Genomic DNA, 22,067 nt, shown 5'->3' with positions numbered 1-22,067 from the left:
CTCTGAGGGATCTACGCCGAATCGCCCTTGAGGAGTGGGACAATCTGGACCAACAGTGCCTTTATGAATTTGTGGATAGCATGCCACGACGAATACAGGCATGCATCAGCGCAAGGGGACGTGCTACTGGGTATTATAGGTACCGGCGTGTACAGCAATCTGGACCACCATTTCTGAAGGTCTGGGTGTATGATGGTACAATATGCAATGTGTGGTTTCCATGAGCAACAAAAAGGGCGGAAATGATGTTTATGTTGATCTCTATTCCAGTTTTCTGCACAATTTCGGAAACTCTCGGAACCTAGGTGGTGCAAAACTTCTTTTTATGTGTGTAGTTATTAAGGAAAAAAATCAACACGTTGCACCGTTTCGGAGTTAATTAGCATTGAAGTTAGGCAATGTGGCCGTTGCGCGTCCCGATTCAAGCTGCCCGCTACATGCAATCAGTTGTTCTCATAGCTTAGATGATAGCGCACGAGATTGCGCACCCTTTCCCTCGGGTTCGATCACTACTATTTTTGTATCGCTCTCTTATTTGGTTGTAGGACACCAAACGAAGGACACGTTTGGCGATAGTGTCTCTGGCAGGAGTAGATATGATGGGCGTGTGAAGTGTTTGACGCACAGTACGGCGATCCTTCATTGGGGTTGTCAGACGTCGTCGACCGAAACCTGGACGAGTATGCTCAACCGTAAGTCTCCGTAAAGCTCAAGATGGGGTCACTGAGTGTCCCACAAATTTGGAAACTGCCTGCCTTCCCCAAGTCAAATGGTCAGTTTACAGAGATATGGCACGAATGATCATATGCTGCAAAACAGTCTATAAACGTGGGCTCTAAAATGCATACATTTAGAGCTTTGAGCACTTGTTCATCTTCGCCACTGAACAAGCGCTCATTGCTCTTACTGTATGCATTTTAGAGCCTATGTTTAATAGACTTCTCTCTCTCTCTCTCTCTCTCTCTCTCTCTCTCTCTCTCTCTCTTTCTTTCTCTCTCTCTCTCTTTTTTCCCTCATACTACCTGCTCCCAAAATATGAAAAGCACGGAGCTTGCAGCAGACGAGGTTTGTTTTACAGTATGGAAGATGAGAAAGTGCTCATAGCTCTGAAGGTATGCATTTTAGAACCCATGTCCGTAGACTTTTTTGCTTTCAATGATCATTCGTGCCGTATACGTGAATACTGATCATTTCTCTTGGGAAACTCTGGATACTGCCTGTCAAAAAAAGGTGAGTACACATCACTGGCATGCAATTTCGAAATTTTTGGGACATTCAGATATGACAGTGGCCCGATGTTGAACGTTATGGGGTTGCGTGGGCTGGCATACTCCTCGTCAAGATTCCGACCGACCATCTCTGACAACCATAAAGAAGGATCGCCGTACTCTGCACCAAGCACTTCATAGCGCCTTCACATCACCGACCGCCATCCGAGAACAAGTAAGTGACTACAAGCAACATTCTATGCCATCCGGCAACACTGGTCGGACACTATCAGCAGTAGGGTTGGAAAATCACCCCCCAGGCTACGACGTAAGCTGCTGTTAGCAATGCAACACAAACACCATTGTTTGGAGCGGGGCCTAATCAGGAGTGGACATGAGTGGACATGCTGAAGATTGGGATATTGAAAACCTTGTGCAACGTAGGTGGTTCTTCTAGGATAATTTGAGACTGTTTACCAGCACCATGGGTCGCAACTGTCCTTTATCAAATTGTTCGTTTCGACTCTCCTTACACCAGTGCGGTACGTTGTACATAGTTAGCGTCTACATCGCCTCCGTAGTCTTTCCGTTAGTGCTGCAGCCTTCTGTACGGAAAGTACCTCCTTTGAATTTTTCCGAGGTAGTGAGGTTTGGTGCGGGGTCCACTAAGCCGAAGAGAGGCCAAATGAGGAGCTGCTTGAATAAAGACGCAGGAGCACCAGCACTCATCTCATGGCGATAACGGCTGGGCGTATAGGAGACGTGCTGCTCAAATGTCCCACGGTCGTGGACTGTTCCTCGTACTGGCTTGTAGGCAGCAGTTGGCCTGTCCGATTACGCCTAAAGAGTTCGCGTTTTTGGTGAATGCTAAATGTGCTACTGCCTTGAGACGGCATACTTCATAACGCACAAGTTGCAATAATTCTTTAACCAGAAGTGCCGCAACACGACGTGTACAGACTCAACTAATGTCTGAGGTAGTGCTGGAGGGAATTGACACCATGAATCCTGCAGTGCTGTCCATAAATCCGTAAGAGTACGAGGTGGTGGAGATCTCTTCCGAACAGCACATTGCAAGGCATCCCAAATACGCTCAATAATGTTCATAACTGGGGAGTTTGGTGGCTAGCGGAAGTGTTTAAACTCGGAAGAGTGTTCCTGGAGCCACTCTGTAACAATCGGAATGCACAATGGACACTAATGGATGCATGTGATCAGACAGGCTGCTTACGTACGTCTCAGCTGTCAGAGTCGTATCTAGACATATCAGGGGCTCCATATAACTCCAACTGCACAGGTCCCACGCCATTACAGAGCCTCCACCAGCTTCAACAGTCTCGTGCTGATATGCTGGGTTCATGGATTCATGAGGTTGTCTCCATACCAGTATACGTCCCTCCGCTCGATACAATTTGAAACGAGACCCGTCCGACCAGGAAACACGTTTGCAGTCATCAACAGTCCAATGTCGGTGTTGGCGGACCCAGACGAGGCATAAAGTTTTGTGTTGTGCAGTCATTAAAGTTACACTAGTGGGCCTTCCGCTCCAAAAGCCCATATCGATGGTGTTTCGTTGAGTGGTTCGCACGTTGACACTTGTTTATGGCCCAGCGTTGAAATATGAAGCAATTTGCGGAAGGGTTGAACTTAAGTCAGGTTGAACGATTCTCTTGATTCATCGTTGGTCCCGTTCTTGCAGGATCTTTTTCCGGTCGCAGCGATGTCGGAGGTCTGTTGTTTTACTAGATTCCTGATATTCACGGTTCTCTCGTAAAATAGTCGTACGGGAAAACCCACACTTCATCGCTGCCTCGGAGATGCTGTGGCGCATCGCTCGTGCGCCGACACGTTCAAACTCACTTGAACCTTGATAAACTGCCATTGTAGCAACAGTAACCGATCTAACAACTGCGCTAGACACTTGTTGTGTTATACAGGTGCTGTTGACCACTGCGCCGTATTCTGCCTGTTTACATATCCCTGTATTTGAATAGGCCTACATATACCAACTGGGAGCCCGCCTCTGTACTGAGGAGAGATGGCGTCAGATGACGTAGGAGGCCTTCTGGAGAGATGGCGTCAGGTGACGTAGGAGGCCTTCTGGAGAGATGGCGTCAGATGACGTAGGAGGCTTTCTACCATCTCACTGAGCAACGTTCAAACGCACGTTCAGAATACCTGACATCGTAGATATCTCCGCGCTTTCGGAAGGACTCCTCAACCTGTGTCTTCCACGCTGAGAGGTTAGAAGCTCGGCACGCTCAACTTTGACGTTCGGTTGCACGGTCCAGCTGAAGGCCTAATTTTTAAGTGAATTTTACTAAGTATAAAGGCATACTGTGTTTCTCAAGTTCCACAATTATAATAGAAAAATCTTAGCCCGCAAGGCGTGTCGTGCGGTAGCCAAGCCAACGTCCGTCGGAGAAAGGATAATCGTGCTCCCGTGGATCGAGACGCTTCTGCCAGCTGGCGGAGGAGTCATCGTGAAGTGTCCAGCTGGCTCAAGGTGGGCCCGAGCGGAACCAGGCGCGCAGATGAAGAGAGCAGAAGACGCCCCGCCCCGGTGTCGCAACTGCGCCCGCCGTGGGCCCGGCGCTACGGCGACGCGATAGCAGCGGCTGAGGTCCGCTATGGGTGGCACCTGCGAGCATCCATTGCACAACTGACTGCAAGCACAGGCGCCGGAATGCACGCTTGCAGCTACTCATAAGAAAAAAAGTGTCAGAAAGTCCCGGTACAGTCCCGGTACAGTCCCGGTACAGAGTATTTTCATCTCGATAATAATCTTTTTTAGTCGACATTTTTATCTGATACGTTTACTCATATCAGTATTGTAGATATCGTATCGATACTTCCTAGTTATGATTGGTCACATCTTTATTATTAAAACCTACCTAAAAGTTTGGCCGTGTAACTCAGTTCGAACACTTTCAACACTTCTACTCGCGAGCACAAGTTAACTATCTACACTATTGGCCATTAAAATTGCTACACAACGAAGATGTGCCACAGACGCGAAATTTAACCGACACGAACAAGATGCTCTGATATGCAAATGATTAGCGTTTCAGAGCATTCACACAAGGTTGGCGCCGGTGGCGACGCCTACAACGTGCTGACATGAGGAAAGTTTCCAAGCGATTTCTCATACACAAACAGCAGTTGACCGGCGTTGCCTGGTTGAACGTTGTTGTTATGCCTCGTGTAAGGAGGAGAAAGGCGTACCATCACGTTTCCGTCTTTGATAGAGGTCGCATTGTAGCATATCGCGATTGCGCTTTATCGTATCGCGACATTGCTCCTCGCGTTGATCGAGATCCAATGACTGTCGGCAGAATATGGAATCGGTGGGCTCAGGAGGGTGAAACGGAACGCCCTGGTGGATCCCAACGGCCTCGTATCACTAGCAATCGAGATGACAGGCATCTTATCCGCATGGCTGCAACGGACCGTGCAGCCACGTCTCGATCCCTGAGTCAACAGATGGGGACGTTTGCAAGACAACAACCATCTGCACGAACAGTTCGACGACGTTTGCAGCAGCATGGACTATCAGCTCGGAGCCCATGGCTGCGGTTACCCTTGGCGCTGCATCACAGACAGGAGCGCCTGCGAGGTGTACTCAACGACGAACCTGGGAGAACGAATGGCAAAACGTCATTTTTTCTGATGAATCCAGCTTCTGTTTACAGCATCATGATGGTCGCATCCGTGTTTGGTGAGATCGTGGTGAACGCACATTGGAAGCGTGTATTCGTCATCACCAGGCGTCTTGGTATGGGGTGCCAGTGGTTACACGTCTCGGTCACCTCTTGTTCGCATTGACGGCACTTTGAACAGTGGACGTTACATTTCAGATGTGTTACGACCCGTGGCTCTACCCTTCATTCCATCCCTGCGAAACCCTACATTTCAGCAGGATAACGCATGACCGCATGTTGCAGGTCCTGTACGGGCCTTTCTGGATACAGAAAATGTTCGACTGCTGCCCTGGCCAGCACATTCTCCAAGATCTCTCTCCAATTGAAAACGTCTTCTCAATGGTGGCCGAGCAAGTGGCTCGTCACAATACGCCAGTCACTATTCTTGATGAACTGAGGTATCGTGTTGAAGCTGCATGGGCAGCTGTACCTTACACGCCATCCAATCTCTGACTCAATGCCCAGGCGTATCAAGGCCGTTATTACGGCCAGAGGTGGTTGTTCTAGGTACTGATTTCTCAGGATCCAAGCAGCCGAATTGCGTGAAAATGTAATCACATGTCAGTTCTACTAATATATATTTGTCCAACGAATACCTGTTTATCATCTGCAGTTCCTCTTGATGTAGCAATTTTAATGGCCAGCATTGTAGTAATCTGCGTGTACGCCAGCAACAGAGTGATTGTTGGAAAACATTTCCGAGGCACCGCCAACTTTGGCAGTGCTTCGTCCACATTGCATTTACATGGAATCCTCGTCTTTTCATGAGTCCATTTACTTGCTTAACCGTTTAGGTGCAAGAATTACTGAATCAGCCGACTGAACGGCTGATAAGTTACTTGTCTGTCCTCGAAGCTTCCGTGCGTGATGCGAAATCACACTCGCAGTCGCGGCAAGAATCCACGCCGCTTTGGCGGTGAGCGATGAGCCACCTACTGCGCCGCCGATTTAACAGGGAAAGTGTAAAGGAGCCGGACCCAAATTAACTTACTACACCGCTGTACGCGAAAAACAGCCTAAGGGTCCCCAGCCTCGATATGACCCGCGAGGCAGGGTTAAACCTCACAGCTAAAAACGTCAATAATTTGAAGCCCAGTAGCTATATAACTGATTTCTGGAAAGATTCCCAGAGTCGCCCAATAGATTGCAATGATTCGCCGCTGCAGTTCAATACAACGCTATAAACTGGCCACTCGTAATTGCCGTTCATCACCACTACAACAAGCCGGCCGCGGTGGTCTCGCGGTTCTAGGCGCGCAGTCCGGAACCGTGCGACTGCTACGGTCGCAGGTTCGAATCCTGCCTCGGGCATGGATGTGTGTGATGTCCTTAGGTTAGTTAGGTTTAAGTAGTTCTAAGTTGTAGGGGACTGATGACCTCAGAAGTTGCGCCCCATAGTGCTCAGAGCCATTTGAACCAACCACTACAACAACAAAACAGGAACAAGGTTTATAACACTCCTAAACTGTCTTCGTAATTTTCACATTTTTTCTTTTCACATTTTCTTTAGTAATTTCGCATCATTAATATGTATTTTGTTATTTTATGACCAATACTAATTTTCTGATATATTGCAACACAAAATCATTACAAACCATTTAAAAACAATGAAGTAAAGACTGCAGTAGACACGTAGGCAAAGCAAAGGGTTTTTGCTGTGTGTAATAACGAACCATGGACCTTGCCGTTGGTGGGGAGGCTTGCATTTCTTGAAGAGCGGCACCAGCCTTTTCAGTAGTTGCAGGGACAACAGTCTGGATGATTGACTGATCTGGCCTTGTAACAATAACCAAAGCGGCCTCGCTGTGCCGGTACTGCGAATGGCTAAAAACAAGGGGGAACTACAGCCGCAATTTTTCCTGAGAGCATGCAGCTTTATGCTTAAAATGATGATGTCGTCCTCCTGGGTAAAATATTCCGGAGGTAAAATAGTCCCCCATTCGGATCTCCGGGCGGGCACTACTCGGGAGGACGTTGTTATCAGGAGAAACAAGAATTCCATTCTAAGGATCGGAATGTCAGATCGCTTAATCGATTAGGTAGACTAGAGAATTTAAAAACAGAAATGGATAGGTTAAAATTAGATATAGTGGGAATTAGTGAAGTTCGGTAGCAGGACGAACAAGACTTCTGGTCAGGTGAATACAGGGTTATAAATACAAAAAGAACGGGGATAACGCAGGAGTAGGTTTAATAACGAATAAAAAATAAGAATGTGGGTAAGCTACTACGAGCAGCATAGTGAACGCATTATCGTAGCCAAGATAGACACGAAGCCCATGCCTACCACAGTAGTACAGATTTATATGCAAACTAGCTCCGCAGATGACGTAGAGATTGAAAAACGTATGAAGAGATAAAAGAAATTATTAACATAGTGAAGGGAGACGAAAATTTAATAGTCATGGGTGACTGGAATTCGATAGTAGGATAAGGAAGAGAAGGAAACGTTGTAGGTGAATATGGAAAGGGGGTAAGGAGGTAAAGAGGAAGCCACCTGGTAGAATTTTGCACAGAGCATAACTTAATCATAGCTAACACTTGGTTCCAGAATCATAAAAGAAGGTTGTATATATTGAAGAGGCCTGGAGATACTGGAAGGTTTAAGATAGATTATATAAGGGTAAGACAGAAATTTAGGAACCGGGTTTTAAATTGTAAGACATTTCCAGGGTCAGATGTGGACTCTGACCACAATCTATTGGTTATGAACTACAGATTGAAACTGAAGAAACTGCAAAAAGGTGGGAATTTAAGTAGATGGGACCTGGGTAAATTGACAAAACCAGACGTTGTGGAGACTTTCAGAGAGAGAATTAGGGAACGACTGACCAGAATTGGGGAAAGAAATACAGCAGAAGCAAAATGGGTAGCTTTGACAGATGAAACAGTGAAGGCAGCAGAGGATTAAGTTGGTAAAAAGACCAGGGCTAATAGAAATCATTGGGTAACAGAAGAGATATTGAATTTAATTGATGAACGGAGAAAATATAAAAATGCATTATATGAAGCAGGCAAGAAGGAATACAAACGCCTCAAAAATGAGATCGGCAGGAAGTGCAAAATGGCTAAGCAGGGATGGCTAGAGGACAAATGTAAGGATGTAGAGGCATGTATCACTAGGGTAAGGTTTATACTGCCTACAGGAAAATTAAAGAGACCTTTGAAGAAAAGGGAACCACTTGTATGAAAATCAAGACCTCGGATGGAAACCCAGTTCTAAGCAAAGAAGGGAATGCAGAAAGATGGGGGGAGTATATAGAGGATCTATACAAGGGCTATGTACTTGAGGATAATATTATAGAAATGGAAGAGGATGTAGATGAAAATGAAACGGGAGATACGATACTGCGTGAAGAGTTTGACAGAGCACTGAAAGACCTAAGTCGAAACAAGGCCACCGGCGTAGACAGCATTCCATTAGAACTACTGATGGCCTTGGGAGAGCCAGCCCTGACAAAACTCTACCATCGGCTGAGCAAGATGTATGAGACAGGCAAAATACCCTCAGACTTCAAGAAGAATATAATAATTCCAATCCCAAAGTAAGTAGGTGTTGACAGATGTGAAAATTACAGAACTGTCAGTTTAATAAATCACGGCTGCAAAGTACTAACACGAATTCTTTACAGTCGAATGGAAAAACTGGTACAAGCGTACCTCGGAGAAGATCAGTTTGGATTCCGTGGAAATGTTGGGACACTGAGGCAATACTGGCCCGACGACTTATCTTAGAAACTTTGAGGATTGCTGATGACATTCTAATTCTGTCAGAGACAGCAAAAGGACCTGGAGGAGCAGTTGAAAGGAATGGACAGTGTCTTGGAAGGAAGATATAAGATGAACATCAACAAAAGCAAAACGAGTTTAATGGAATGTAGTCAAATTAAATGGGGTGATGCTGAGGGAATTAGATTAGGAAATAAGACACTTAAAGTAGTAAAAATCAGTTTTGCTACTTGGGGCACAAAATAACTGATGATGGTCGAAGTAGAGAGGATATAAAATGTAGACTGGCAATAGCAAGGAAAACGTTTCTGAAGAAAAGAAATTTTTTAACATCGAGTATAGGTTTTAAGTGTCAGGAAGTTGTTTCTGAAAGTACTTGTACGGAGTGTAGCCATGTGTGGGAGTGAAACATGGACGATAAATAGTTTAGACAAGAAGATAATAGAAGCTTTCGAAATTTGGTGCTACAGAAGAATGCTGAAGATTAGATGGGTAGATCACATAACTAATGTGGAGGTATTAAGCAGAATTGGGGAGAAGAGAAATTTGTAACACAACTTGACTAGAAGAAGGGACCTGTTGGGAGGACATGTTCTGAGGCATCAAGGGATCACCAATTTAGTACTGGAGGGCAGTGTGGAGGGTAAAAATCGTAGAGGGCAAGATATGAATACACTAAGCATATTCAGAAGGATGTTGGTTGCACTAGGTAGTGGGATATGAAGAAGCTTGCACAGAATAGAGTAGCACGGAGAGCTGCATGAAACCAGTCTCCGGACTGAAAACCACAACAACAACAAATATCGATCTTTAACAAAAAATGATGTTGGGCTGGCACTAACATCGTTGATAGGTGAGAGCGCTCCCATAGAGAGCTGCCAGTTGTTCAGTAAGTGAGAACGGATATGAGTAACTACGAAGGCGTTCGCAAAACTTGGATTGTAAACTTCATAATGATAAAATGTTAGGCAAGGCAGTATGAAGGTTACGAGGAATAGTATGGTCCACAGTACAATCATCATTTGGAAAGAATTTCAAGAATACTAATGCAAGAAAATTATTTGTTGGCCAAATATATGTAATTCTCCTCATAAGAATTAAAAAAGCCTTTTAGCCTAATAATCGTAGTCAACAAATCATCACACCATGCCTACAACAGCTCCACCACAAAACATTAGATTGTGCCATTGAGAAAAATTAGAAACTTAAAAGACTTGTCAGCCAATTAAAATCAGCAAATGAACATTACAGATTTTTTGTTATCATTAAACTGTTATTGTCAATAATTATCTCAAGTCAGGGTTAACAGTGGGATCCTGCTCCTTCAATTATAATACAAAACTATATAATGTTTCAAGCAAATGTTCTTTAGCCGTCAAGGGGCATCAATCAGCATGATTGCCTTCGTTCTAGCTTTGTTTTTTTACAAAGATATGAACAGCGGTGTGACTTTTTGAAATGGCATTCTGTATTTTTTATTCGGCAATTCGTTTCCTCTCCTAACGACCTATTCAAAATGTATCACAGTGTATCTCTCACTGAAATATAACGTTATTAATTACATAACACAACATTTACGTTGACGCTCCAAGCGCCTACTGTATGTACTGGGGGTAACTGCATCGACATAGCATTTATTTTATTGTTGTTTTTGTTGTTGTTGAAGGTAGGCAAAATGCTACGTAGGCAACGGATCTGCACAGAGAGCGATATCCTGACAAGAACCCACCTTCCCGACGGATGATTTCTTGTCTTGTTGCTACGCTTCTCTCTTGTGAAACTTAATTTAAACCTAGATTATAGATGTGATATAGCATAGGTCTTCCTTTCATCCATTGTAGAACTTTGAAACCCACTCAGGGAATATTCGTTCACATTTTTGTTGAACGCAGTTGGTTTTTACCATCCTGTATTAAAACATTTCCTTTTATCAATAGTGCAATTTATAAACAATGTTTTGTGAGTAGAATAAAATTTTCAATGGTAAACTTAACTGCTTTTTCGACGTTATTTTACCAGCTAACTAAAAATAGGAAAGCCTTGAACCCCTTTCACTAAATTTAGTTAGTATTAAGATTCTTTTACAGGGAGTGTAGTGGAGCTGACGCTGAAATCATTAAGTATTTGTTTATATCATCGCTAGTCTCACTGAACTCTTCTGTATTCTACATGTCATGTGTGGTCTGGCGTCTCCTTAGCAGCAACAGGTCCGAGGTTCAAACTAGTCAATTCCCTAAAAAACACGCCCAGAGCGTCGTTGTGCGAAAGTGTAGTAGTAGGGAGACACGATATAGAACAAACAGACACCACCCAGAATGTTAGAGGATAATGGTACAGGAGAGTCAAAGTCAATTTTGTGTTATGTTTTTACTTGGTTTTGATTTGTTTTCCGACAACTCCAGTAAGTGGACAAGCTAGCGATCCCGGATTCAAAATCAGTGTTGTGTTATGTATTTAATAACGTTGTGTTTCAGTGAATGGTACACTGTGATACATTTTTGAATAGGTCTTTGGAGAGGAAATGAATCACCGAAAAAAATACAGGGTGCTTTCTAAAAACGTCATACCGCTGTTCATATCTTTGTGAAAAAACATAGCTACAACGAAGGCAATCGTGCTGATTGATGTCCCCCTAACTTCTAAAGAACATTTGCTTGAAACATTTTGTAATTTGCATGTGGACAAACAGTCTTTTAGGGTGGTCGAGATAAATGGCACACTGTATATCGCCGCGAAACTATACATTCGTATGTTGCGTCTGTGGTCCATCAGCGTACGAAGTCACGTTTGTTGGTGAAGGGCAGGTTCCTCCGCCTATAACTTCGACGCTATGTAGCGTCGTTGGACGACGTTTCCGGACAGGGGTTCCTATCCTCAATTTATTCCTCGAGGCACCGTATACAACTCCTCAAAGTCAGTGGGTATCATTTTGTAACACCCTGATATATTCACAGTTAATTTCTATTAATGGCAGTTCCTGATTTCTGGCTTTTTCATTGATCTTTTTCTTTAGTCAGACTGGAATTTCCGGCTGCCGGGGAAACAGTGATAGGCAGTAAATTCACCGTCGTAAATTTACAGTGCGGTTGGTCCCGGTGGAGGTTCGAGTCATCCCTCGGGCATGGGTGTGTGTGTATGTCCTTAGGATAATTTAGGTTAAGTAGTGTTTAAGCTTAGGGACTGATGACCTTAGCAGTTAAGTCTCATAAGATTTCACACACTTTTTTTTTTTTAATCCCATTCCGGAAACATCCCCCAGGTTGTGACTTCGCCATGTCTCCGCAATATCCTTTCTTCCAAGAGTGCTAGTTCTGGTAGGTTCGCAGGAGAGATTCTGTGAAGTTTGCAAAGTAGGAGACGAGGTACTGGCGAAAGTAAAGCTGTGAGGGCAGGGCGTGAGTCGTGCTTGGGTAGCTCAGTTGGTAAAGCACTTGCCCGCGAAATGCAAAGGTCCCGCCGGCCGCGATGGTCTCGCGGTTCTAGGCGCGCAGTCCGGAACCGTGCGACTACTGCGGTCGCAGGTTCGAATCCTGCCTCGGGCATGGATGTGTGTGATGTCCTTAGGTTAGTTCGGTTTAAGTAGTTCTAAGTTCTAGGGGACTGATGACCACAGCAGTTGAGTCCCATAGTGCTCAGAGCCATTTGAACCATTTTTGCAAAGGTCCCGAGTTCGAGTCTCGGTCCGGCACTCAGTTTTAATCTGCCAGGGAGTTTCATATCAGCGCACACTCCGCTGCAGAGTGTGGATGCTTAAAGGTGCTTCAATGAACCCTCTGCCAGACACTTAAGGCTGAATCGCGCAGTAACCACAGACATGTCGAGTACTATACTGTATGCGCGTAGTAAGTAAAGTTTTGTTGTTTGGTATCCTTCCTGATGCTGCAGTTTCAATGGCCAGCACTGTACAAGAAGAGATGCTCGCGCCGGAAACCGGACGGGGTGCCACGGTGGGCGGACAGAGGGCATCCACTATGCGGAGCGAAGTGTGCGGGGAGCCGCAACAAGTGCGACCGCGGCGACGGACTCCGGCACGCCCTGGCCACACCGAGCCGTGCCACGCCACGCCCAGCCCACATTCCTCCGCGGAGCGGCGCTGCCAACTTTTTTTAATTACGCGCCTTCGTTAACGGGTCCTCGCCGTGACGACGGCCGACTATCTCCGCCGGAGATGGACAGGCGCACTCCCTGACTCTGTGAGCAATTAAGGAGGCTTTCCGCCCCCCTGCTGCACGCCAGATTGATATCGTGGCCTCCGCGGAATGGCCGAGCTCCTCCGTCCTCTCTCTCTCCCTCTCTGAACTTGAGCGCTCCCATTGACTAGCACCACCTCACGGGCGAATCGTGCGAAGGCATGGGAGCGACCCCGTGGAAAACATGCGCGGACAGCCTAGTCTGGTAATTGAACACTGAACGGCGCTGCTCGCAGACGTGTGTGTCTGTGTGTGTGTGTGTGTGTGTGAAACGGTGCTTGGCTTTCTCTTCGTAGAAAGCGCGCAGTAATACCGGTATGTGTTTTACTCCGCTCTCGTGTGTGGGTGCGTGTGTGCATGTGTTTTATTGCGCGCGCTCTAAAGCGCTTGAGAGACGTAAGTGCAGTCAAAGCGGCCGCCGTGATTAACGTTCAAACTTTAAGCGGTACATGCATGTGTGTGCCTGTGTCTGTGTGTGTATGTGTGTGTATGTGTGTGTGTGTGTGTGTGTGTGTGTGTGTGTGTGTGTGTGTGTGCGCAACCTCGATTTCGACGTACTAACGGCACCAATTCTTGATTCAGAGCCGTTCTATTTGTGCCAGCAGTGGATCAGGGATATTTAATACGACCGTAGAAGAGGAGCAGAAACGTGGCGTCGAGCCGCCAATACGTCAGTTAGAAAATAATAAGGGAAGTACACGTCGCAGTCGTCTTGAAGACACTATTGCAGCATTTAAAAGTGATTGTTTAAGTAAAAAGAAAAAAAAGCTCTGTGATAAGGCTAACAGAACGAGGCAATGCTCAGCTGTAGACCTGTCTTCCTCGGCCACAGGGCGTCATTTGGATGCGGTATGAATGAGCAGGAAGTCAGCACATCGCTCTCAGGGCCGTTGTAGGCTTATTTAGGCCCTGGAGCTGCTCTTCACGTGGACACCAGAAGGCAGTCGGATTTTCCAATTTTTTTTTTATATTTATGGTGCATGAAGTTCAGAACTGTAATATCAATTCGCCAAAGGCGTTCGATGTAACTCTAAAAATTTCTCGAGAAAATCGGCTTCGACGTTTTCAAATGGTTCAAATGGCTCTGAGCGCTATGGGACTAAACTTCTGAGGTCATCAGTCCCCTACAACTTAGAACTTTTTTTTTCTGAGCTCTATGGGACTTAACATCTATGGTCATCAGTCCCCTAGAACTTAGAACTAGTTAAACCTAACTAACCTAAGGACATCACACACATCCATGCCCGAGACAGGGTTAACCTGCAACCGTAGCGGTCGCGCGGTTCCAGACTGTAGCGCCTAGAACCGCTCGGCCACGCCAGCCGGCTCGACGTTTTCCGACGATCTTTAACACTCTAATGCGAGTGTCCGTGTGGCCCTGTGCTAAAATGCTCGTCTGCCATGAGGATGGCCGGGCGAACATTTTAAACAATGGTGCGTGTTTCATGAGCATTTTTGTAAACGCTTACATACATAAGAATGAGCCAAAAATTGTCTAAAATTTAAAGAACCTTTACTAACAATCTGTTATAAAAGATCGGTAATTAGGAATTAATATTTGCAATCAAAACAGCATGTTTGTGTGCGACGTGTAACTAGAAACAGGAATCCGTCCAATTTTCATGAAAATGACAGACATATAAATTAATCTTATATTTAAATTACGTAGCTATTCGAATTGAAAGGGGGGGTGAGGATGAAAAACAAATAACGACTAAAAGGAAACTCGAACCAGCTATTATGTTATAAGTCTTGAGCAGTAATGACTTTACCCTTCACCGAGATGCTAGTAGAAAATGCACCTCTGTTTAAAAATTTGCATTACCTGAGATCGAGCCTGCGATCTCAAAGTGGCAGACGAGCATTCTACCACAGAGCCTCACTGCCTGCAGACAAAATCAACCGCACTTTAGGTTATTCAAAATGGGTGAAAATTTCAGATACATTATCTCGAGTATTTTTGAGAGTTGCATCGATATGCTTTCTTTACGCACCATAAATACAAAAAGTTACGAAAATCCGATTGCCATGTTGTCCTCCTGTCAGTTGGACTCGTGAGGGGGAGTGCACCGTAGATCGCTCAAATGCCGGCCGCTGTGGCCGAGCGGTTCTAGGCGCTTCAACTGGTACCGCTCGACCGCTACGGTTGCAGGTTCGAATCCTGCCTCGGGCATGGATGTGTGTCATGTCCTTAGGTTAGTTTGGTTTAAGTAGTTCTGAGTTCTAGGGGACTGATGACCTCAGAAGTTAAGTCCCATAGTGCTTACAGCCATTTTAAACAATTATTTAAAAATCTAGTTACGCGAACAGCAAATGTAGTTGGTATGGAAAAGGCAAAAGGGAAAGAAAATCTAAAATGGAGAAAGGCAGCTATTAAGGAGAAGACAGAATTTCGATCGAATTATAATGGTAACAAGGCAGAAAACGCTGAATTAAGCCCGATCACAAGGCACTGTCTACGAGAGAATATGAGAAAGTCGAAAATTTAATAAGAGACACTACAGAACAGTAAGAGGATGAAAAAATGAATAAAAAAAGAATCATCAGCTTGAACTAGCTAGACACTTCATTTCATGAATTAAGGTGGCAGAAGGAACAGTACAAATAAAAGCGGGAACACTACACAACCATTTTGAAGATTTGCTTAAATGTTTGTGTAGTTCGAGAGACGAAGGGCAAATGCATGTTGTTAACATTAAATTCATGGAGTGAAGCCAGAAAAGGCGTATAAAGTTATTCGAGGTTAGAAAAAACGAGAGACAACTGGAAATTATCATTTTTTATTACAAAAGATTGAGGATGAAGAAAAATCAATACAAAGAAATGCCAATTTTATATACAATGTTTCGGGAGAAAATCGATTCCCCAAAATTGTAACATGCCGCAATTATTCTACACAACGAGAAATCAGTAATACAAATTAGAGAAGCATCAGAGTACTTGTAAAAACTGTTACTAACCGCATACGAGAAACAATAGGTTTTAATCATGGGAAATCACTAGATATGTAGAGAAATTAATAGAGGATAATAGATCGTTTGCTGGCTAATGAAATGAAGAATTGGAGCAATGAGTATGAAATACCACACTGCCTGTGGGATTCAAAGATCGTGACAAAGCTACTGATCGAATTTCAATCAAATGAGCTCCAAAGCACTTGATAGTCAAGGCACTGATTCGTACAGTGAAGGTTATACAGAACTCAACAGTTTCCACTAAGCTTCATCAGGATACTGAGAAATTCAGGAGTGAAAAATCAGCCACAGAAGCAAATATAGTATCATCAAAAGTATTCTCTAGAGTCTAGGGGAGTATTCAGGTCCCTGAACTGGGAAAAAAGGGGTGCCTGTTTATGGAACATATCTGAACCCCGCTTACTGTACTAATGAAATTTGAAAGTGAACCCCAAAATAAATCATAATTCAACTGAAATAATGTATAACCAACATACCGAAATAAAACAGTGTAGTAATGTAGTATGACTTGATGAGATTTTATTTTTTATTTAAAGGAGTTGAAGACAGTGCTTGGATGGGTTGTAAAAGAAATAAACAGAAGCACAAAAAAGGTATAGAGTGCTTTTTGTAAAATTAATACAGTTTTCAAAACTAAGCTTTCGGTTTTTCTGAAAAAGAAAGTTTAAAATCATTGTGTACAACCTGTGGCAATGAAACATGGACATTCAATGTAAAAACTATTAAAAAACGAAGAGAAACCCGGAGAGCATGGTAAAACATGGAGAGGAAGTAGTCTAAAACTAGAAAATTTGTACCATGTAGATTGCACAATGACGTAGGGCGTCACCCACTTGGACACACACGCTCTGAAGCCAGGAAAAAAGTTACGTATGGCTACCTATGCTGCTGATTAAATATTTAAGGAAACCAAACATCTAAGGTCATCAGTCTCCCATTCACTCTACAGGACAGACTCAGTGTACCCCGCCTGTGTCTAAAGTAAATTCTGTGTGCGAGTGTGAGAAAGGTTCCTAAATGTTTGCGTAGCTTGTATCAGAGGTGGGATGTGGGCACTAACCTGGCATTCACATAGTGGGATGTCGGAAACCACCTAAAAACAACATACAGACTGGCTGGCACACCGGCCCTCGACGTCAATCCGCCGCGTCAGCGCTTGTCCCCGGACTGGCATGGTAGCAGGCAACTCAACACACACGGCCTTCTGGACGGGTGCTACTGAAACGCTAAGTTTCTACAACCCGAAAACAGAGAGCCTGGTGGCGAGCGAACGGCTAAGCCTCGTTGTGCTATATTGTGTTAATAGAAAACAAGAAATTTAACAATTCTTTTGGCACTGTACTTCATGTGGGCGAGTATGCACTGTAGTCCGAATCACACACTTCAGTTGAGTGTACTATAGTAACTCAATACAAGTGTAGTTTACAAATGCGAAAGGTCTGGCAGAATAAATAGTAGGATATAAAAAGGACAAATCTTCCAAACAAATTGATAAATTTATTGAAACACACTTTGAAAACGAAGTAAAATATATCCCATAACATATCACATGCGCTCTTTGCTTGCTTTTGCATATACCACACCATACATACAGCCACAATACTGTTCCGTGCATCCCTCCAAGCGGCGAACGAAACCTTCCATCGTTCGATTCAGTACGTTCAATGGAATCTCCTTCCCAACTGTCCGTCTGCTTAGCTGAGTGTTAAAGAGTTGCCTACCATGCAGGGGGCCCGGGTTCGATTCCCGCCCGCGCTGGAGATTTTCTCCGCTCGTGGACTGGGTGTTGTGTTGTCCTTATCACCACAGGCGCGCAAGTCGCCCAATGTGGGGTCACATGAAATAAGACTTGCAACTAGGACGGGGCCTCCCGGTCATCAATGCCATACGATCATTTAATTTCGTTTCCTCCATAATTGTAGGTATATTTTGTTGCTTTCGCAATGCTATGAGGATATGTAGCGCACACTTGGCTTTTCAGTTATCCACACAAGAAATAGCCAAATGGGGTCAGGGACTTTCTCTGCCTCGTGATGGCTGGGTGTTGTGTGATGTCCTTAGGTTAGTTCGGTTTAAGTAGTTCTAAGTTCTAGGGGACTGATGACCATAGATGTTAAGTCCCATAGTGCTCAGAGCCAAAAAGCCAATGGCAGTTAAATCGGAAGACCTTACTGGTCAATGTCCGCCCCGATAACCGAGTAGTCAGTGTGACGGATTGCCGTCGGGCCCGGGTTCGATTCCCGGCTGGGTCGGAGATGTTCTCCGCTGAGAGACTGGGTGTTGTGTTCTCTTCATCATCATTTCATCCCCATCCGGCGCGCAGGTCGCCGAAAGTGACGTCGAACGTAATAAGACCTGCACCAATGCGGTCGGACCTGCCCCGAGATGGGCCTCCAGCCTGATGACGCCAAACGCTTATTGCCATTTCCACTGGTCAATGAATGCCTCCAAATCTGGAAAGCAATCGATTAAGGAAATGACGCAAAACATTCATGGACTGGCGCGCTTATGAGCTGTTACACCATCCTGTTGGAACCATACATCGTTGTTCCAGGTTGGAAGGAGGGAGTAATGCAACATCTGAACACAGCGATCGCTAGTAAGCTTTACTGCTTGGCCATGAAGTTTCTAAAGAAAAAATAGAGACCGATAAAGTAAAGCCAGACAGGGTGGCAAAGCGGTTCTAGGAGCTACGGTCGCACGTTCGAATCCTGCCTCGGTCATGGATGTGTGTGATGTCCTTAGGTTAGTTAGCTTTAAGTAGTCCTAAGTTCTAGGGGACTGATGACCTCAGAAGTTAAGTCCCATAGTGCTTAGATCCATTTGAACCATTGTTTGATAAAGTAAAACAAAGCCACGACGCATCACACTGTCACACCTTCATACCTGCAGGGATTTCTCATGCAGCCAACGAGGATTACTTCGCTTACGTGGCGGCCTGTACCTGAAATTCTGTTTATCTACTCAACCGTCTACATGAAAATGGGCCTCGTGCGGCATCAGTATGCTGTTTCGAAGCTATGGGTCGGCTACTAAAAATTATGGGAAGCGCTAGGCGAAGGTTGGTCAGGCGACGTTACCTTGCTCGTCAATTTCTGTACGACGTGCCTTTGTGTGGGAAGTGCAGGTTATCACGAATGAAGCTCTACAGGGAATGCTCTGTCAGTGTTAGCGCCAACCCAAGTCTGGCAGCAGAACGGCGTGGACTTCGGATGAGCGCTTGACGCGCCTCCTCAACTCGTTTCGCGGTCCTCTGCGGTTTCTTCGTCGCTCTGGATTTTTCTTCTTTGCAACGATGCAGTAGCCCGGAAGTGCTACATCCGCCGTACAATCGTGCGTTGACACCGAAAGTCATCATGTCGCTTCAACTCGAAATAGCGACGAAAGAGTCGCTGAATTGTGATGGAGGAACTCGTTATTTTTCAAATATGTGCTGCTGATGAATGCTCGATGCTCTGAACTTCATTGGGCCGTAATGCCAACTCTCCATCCATCCTCAACACAGCGGACGTGTACTTACTCGCGCAGGCGCAGCACCGATACCGTACTACGTGACTCAAATACTACTATTCATTTTGCCGGACCCTCTAACGTAATACTGTCTCAAAATGCTCCGCAGTGAAAAGTGTTACCGTCTGACAGTTGGAACGATACTAGTGCCTCTAGCGTCGAGAAAGACAGCCCGATAGGTTAATTTTAGTTTTTAAAAAATGGTTAAAATGGGTCTGAGCACTATGGGACTTAACATCTGAGGTCATCAGTCCCCTAGAACTTAGAACTACATAAACCTAACTAACCTAAGGACATCACACACATCCATGCCCGAGGCAGGATTCGAACCTGCGACCGTAGCAGTCGCGCAGCTCCGGACTGAGCGCCTAGTACCGCTAGACCAACGCGGTCGGCTTGTGGCTCAGATGTAGCAACAATTGTGGAAGTGGTTTTTTCTGTGTTGAGAAGCAATTTTCTTGCTTTTGACTTCATAACGTCTGCCTGATTTCCCTTCAGTTATGGGTATGGTGGTTTATTTGGTGCATTAAATAATGTAGATATTGCGTGCCATACGAGTTTCCTATGTTCCAAATACGCTGATTTGACTGGAAGTGTAGCGAAGAAAACTTTAATTGTTCAGCAAAAGGTCAGGTCTTCTGCAATTTACGAGTAATTTTTTGTTCTTAAAATAAAACATAATTTTTCAGTAAATATCTGTAGCTTATAAGAGAATCGTAAATAAAGTATCTTGCAATATAACGTTTGATACCTACCAACGTCCTTAGGAAACTAAAGGAAGACAAGTGTGGAGTTATTCTTTAGTAAGCAACGATTTTCGTGGCAGTATATACTCTCCCTACTGTAAAAACTATGTCACAAATCAGTACAAACGCTACTATGCTTACGCATCCCATATCGTATTAAGAAACGTAATTTTCCGTCCGCTTGGAGCGCTTCTGTCGCAGCGTGTAACAAACATAAGCAGGAGTGTCGTGAATATACACTGAAGCGTCAAAGAAACTGGTATACGCATATGTATTTAAATACAGAGAATACAGGCAGCATTCGGCGCCAAGTGACCGGCGCAGTTGGTAGATCGGTTACTGCTGCTACAATGGAATGTTATCAAGATTTAAGTGAGTCTGAACGTTGTGTTATAGACGGCGCACGAGCTATGGAACACTGCATCTCGGAGGTAGCGATGAAGTGGAAGTTTTCCCGTACGACCATTTCAGAGGTTTACCGAGAACATCGGGAATCCAGTAAAAACATGAAATCTCCGACAGCGCTGCGCCGGAAAAAGATTCTGAAAGAACTGAACCAACGACGACTGAAGAGAATCGTTCAACATGACAGAAGTGCAACTCCTCCTACAATTGCTGCATATTTCAGTGGTGGGCCACCAGCAAGGGTCAGCGAGCGAATCATTCAACGAAACATCAGCGATATGGGCTTTCGGAGCCGAAGGCCCACTCGTGTACCCTTTATGACTGCATGACACAAAGCTTTACCCCTCGGCTGGGCCCGTCAACACCGACATTGCACTGTTGATGCCTGGAAACATGTTTCCTGGTCGGACGAGTCTCGTTTCAAGTTGTTTCGAGTGGAGGGACATATACGGGTATGGAGACAAGCTCATGAATCCATGGGCCCTGAATGTCAGCAGGGGACTGTTCAAGATTGTGGAGGATTTGTAAAGGTGTGAGGCGTATGCAGTTTGAGTGATATGGGACCACTGACACCTCTAGATACGACTCACAGATGACTCGTATTTAAGCATCCTGTCTGATCACCTGCACCCAGTCTTTTCCATTGTGCTTTTCGACGGACTTGGGCAAATTCAGCAGGACAATGCGATATCCCACACGTCCATAATTCCTTCAGATTGGCTCCAGGAACATTCTTATAAGTTTAAACACTTCCGCTGACCACTAAACCTCCCCAGACATGAAAATTGTTGAGTATATCTGGGATGCCTTGCAACGGGCTATTAAGAGGAGATGTAGCCTTGCAGGATTCATGGTGTCAGTTCCCTCCGGCACTGCTTCAGACATTAGTCGGGGCATGCCACGTCTTGCTGCGCCATTTCTGTGTGTTTGCACGTGCCCTATACGATATTAGACAGGTGTACCAGTTTTTATGACTCTTCGGTGTAGGTGTTGGACTGTGGTATAGTACTCTACAGATATAGGCGAATGTGATTAAGTAGTGAAAGTAAGAATTTAAAAGGAAAAGGTAAAGGAACACAGTGCAACTGCGAGAACTAGGTTATTTTCGTAGCGGTGGATATCCAACATTACGAACGCGCGAGTACCTCCGCCCAATGAACACGCGAGGCGCCACTGCACCGGGGTCCCCTGTGGGAACAGTTGAGCCTGGCCAAACTGCATAGCAGGAATGCGCGGCTGTGGGGGCAGCGAACCCCGCTGGCCTTGATCGCGTTCTCGGCGTGAACGGTCGAGGACAGGGCCAGGACGAGGTGAGGCGCCGGCCCGGCTTAGGAACCAGCACGTTGGCGGGGGGCCCGGCCCTGCAAGTGTCGCCGCGGAAAGCTGCAGCGTCCGCTGTGCCGACAACAAGCACACGTGGTATCTCCTCGGACGGTGTACTTCAGCACGTTTATTATTTATTTTATTTGCCACTTACAAATAGCCTGCCACCTATTTACTACGAAAGGTAATATCTCCCTATACGAACCTGTACATGTACAGAATGCGAAACTTATTCGATATTTCTAGGTTCTAATAAGAACAAATAATATTGCAGCTTTAA

The 22,067-nt window shown here is 45.1% G+C and overlaps 1 protein-coding gene across 1 annotated transcript in view; it reads right to left on the bottom strand.

The window, feature by feature from the left end:
• LOC126354033 (tRNA dimethylallyltransferase) overlaps positions 1–22,067 on the bottom strand; it is a 1,733,584-nt gene that overhangs the window by 1,090,893 nt on the left and 620,624 nt on the right. The gene's annotated exons all lie outside the window — the stretch shown is intronic.

This window comes from Schistocerca gregaria, chromosome 3, assembly GCF_023897955.1.
Source record: "Schistocerca gregaria isolate iqSchGreg1 chromosome 3, iqSchGreg1.2, whole genome shotgun sequence".
NCBI classification, from domain to species: Eukaryota; Metazoa; Arthropoda; class Insecta; order Orthoptera; family Acrididae; genus Schistocerca; species Schistocerca gregaria.
The sequence above is the reverse complement of the archived record's forward strand: the minus strand, read 5'-3'. Positions and strand labels throughout refer to the sequence as shown.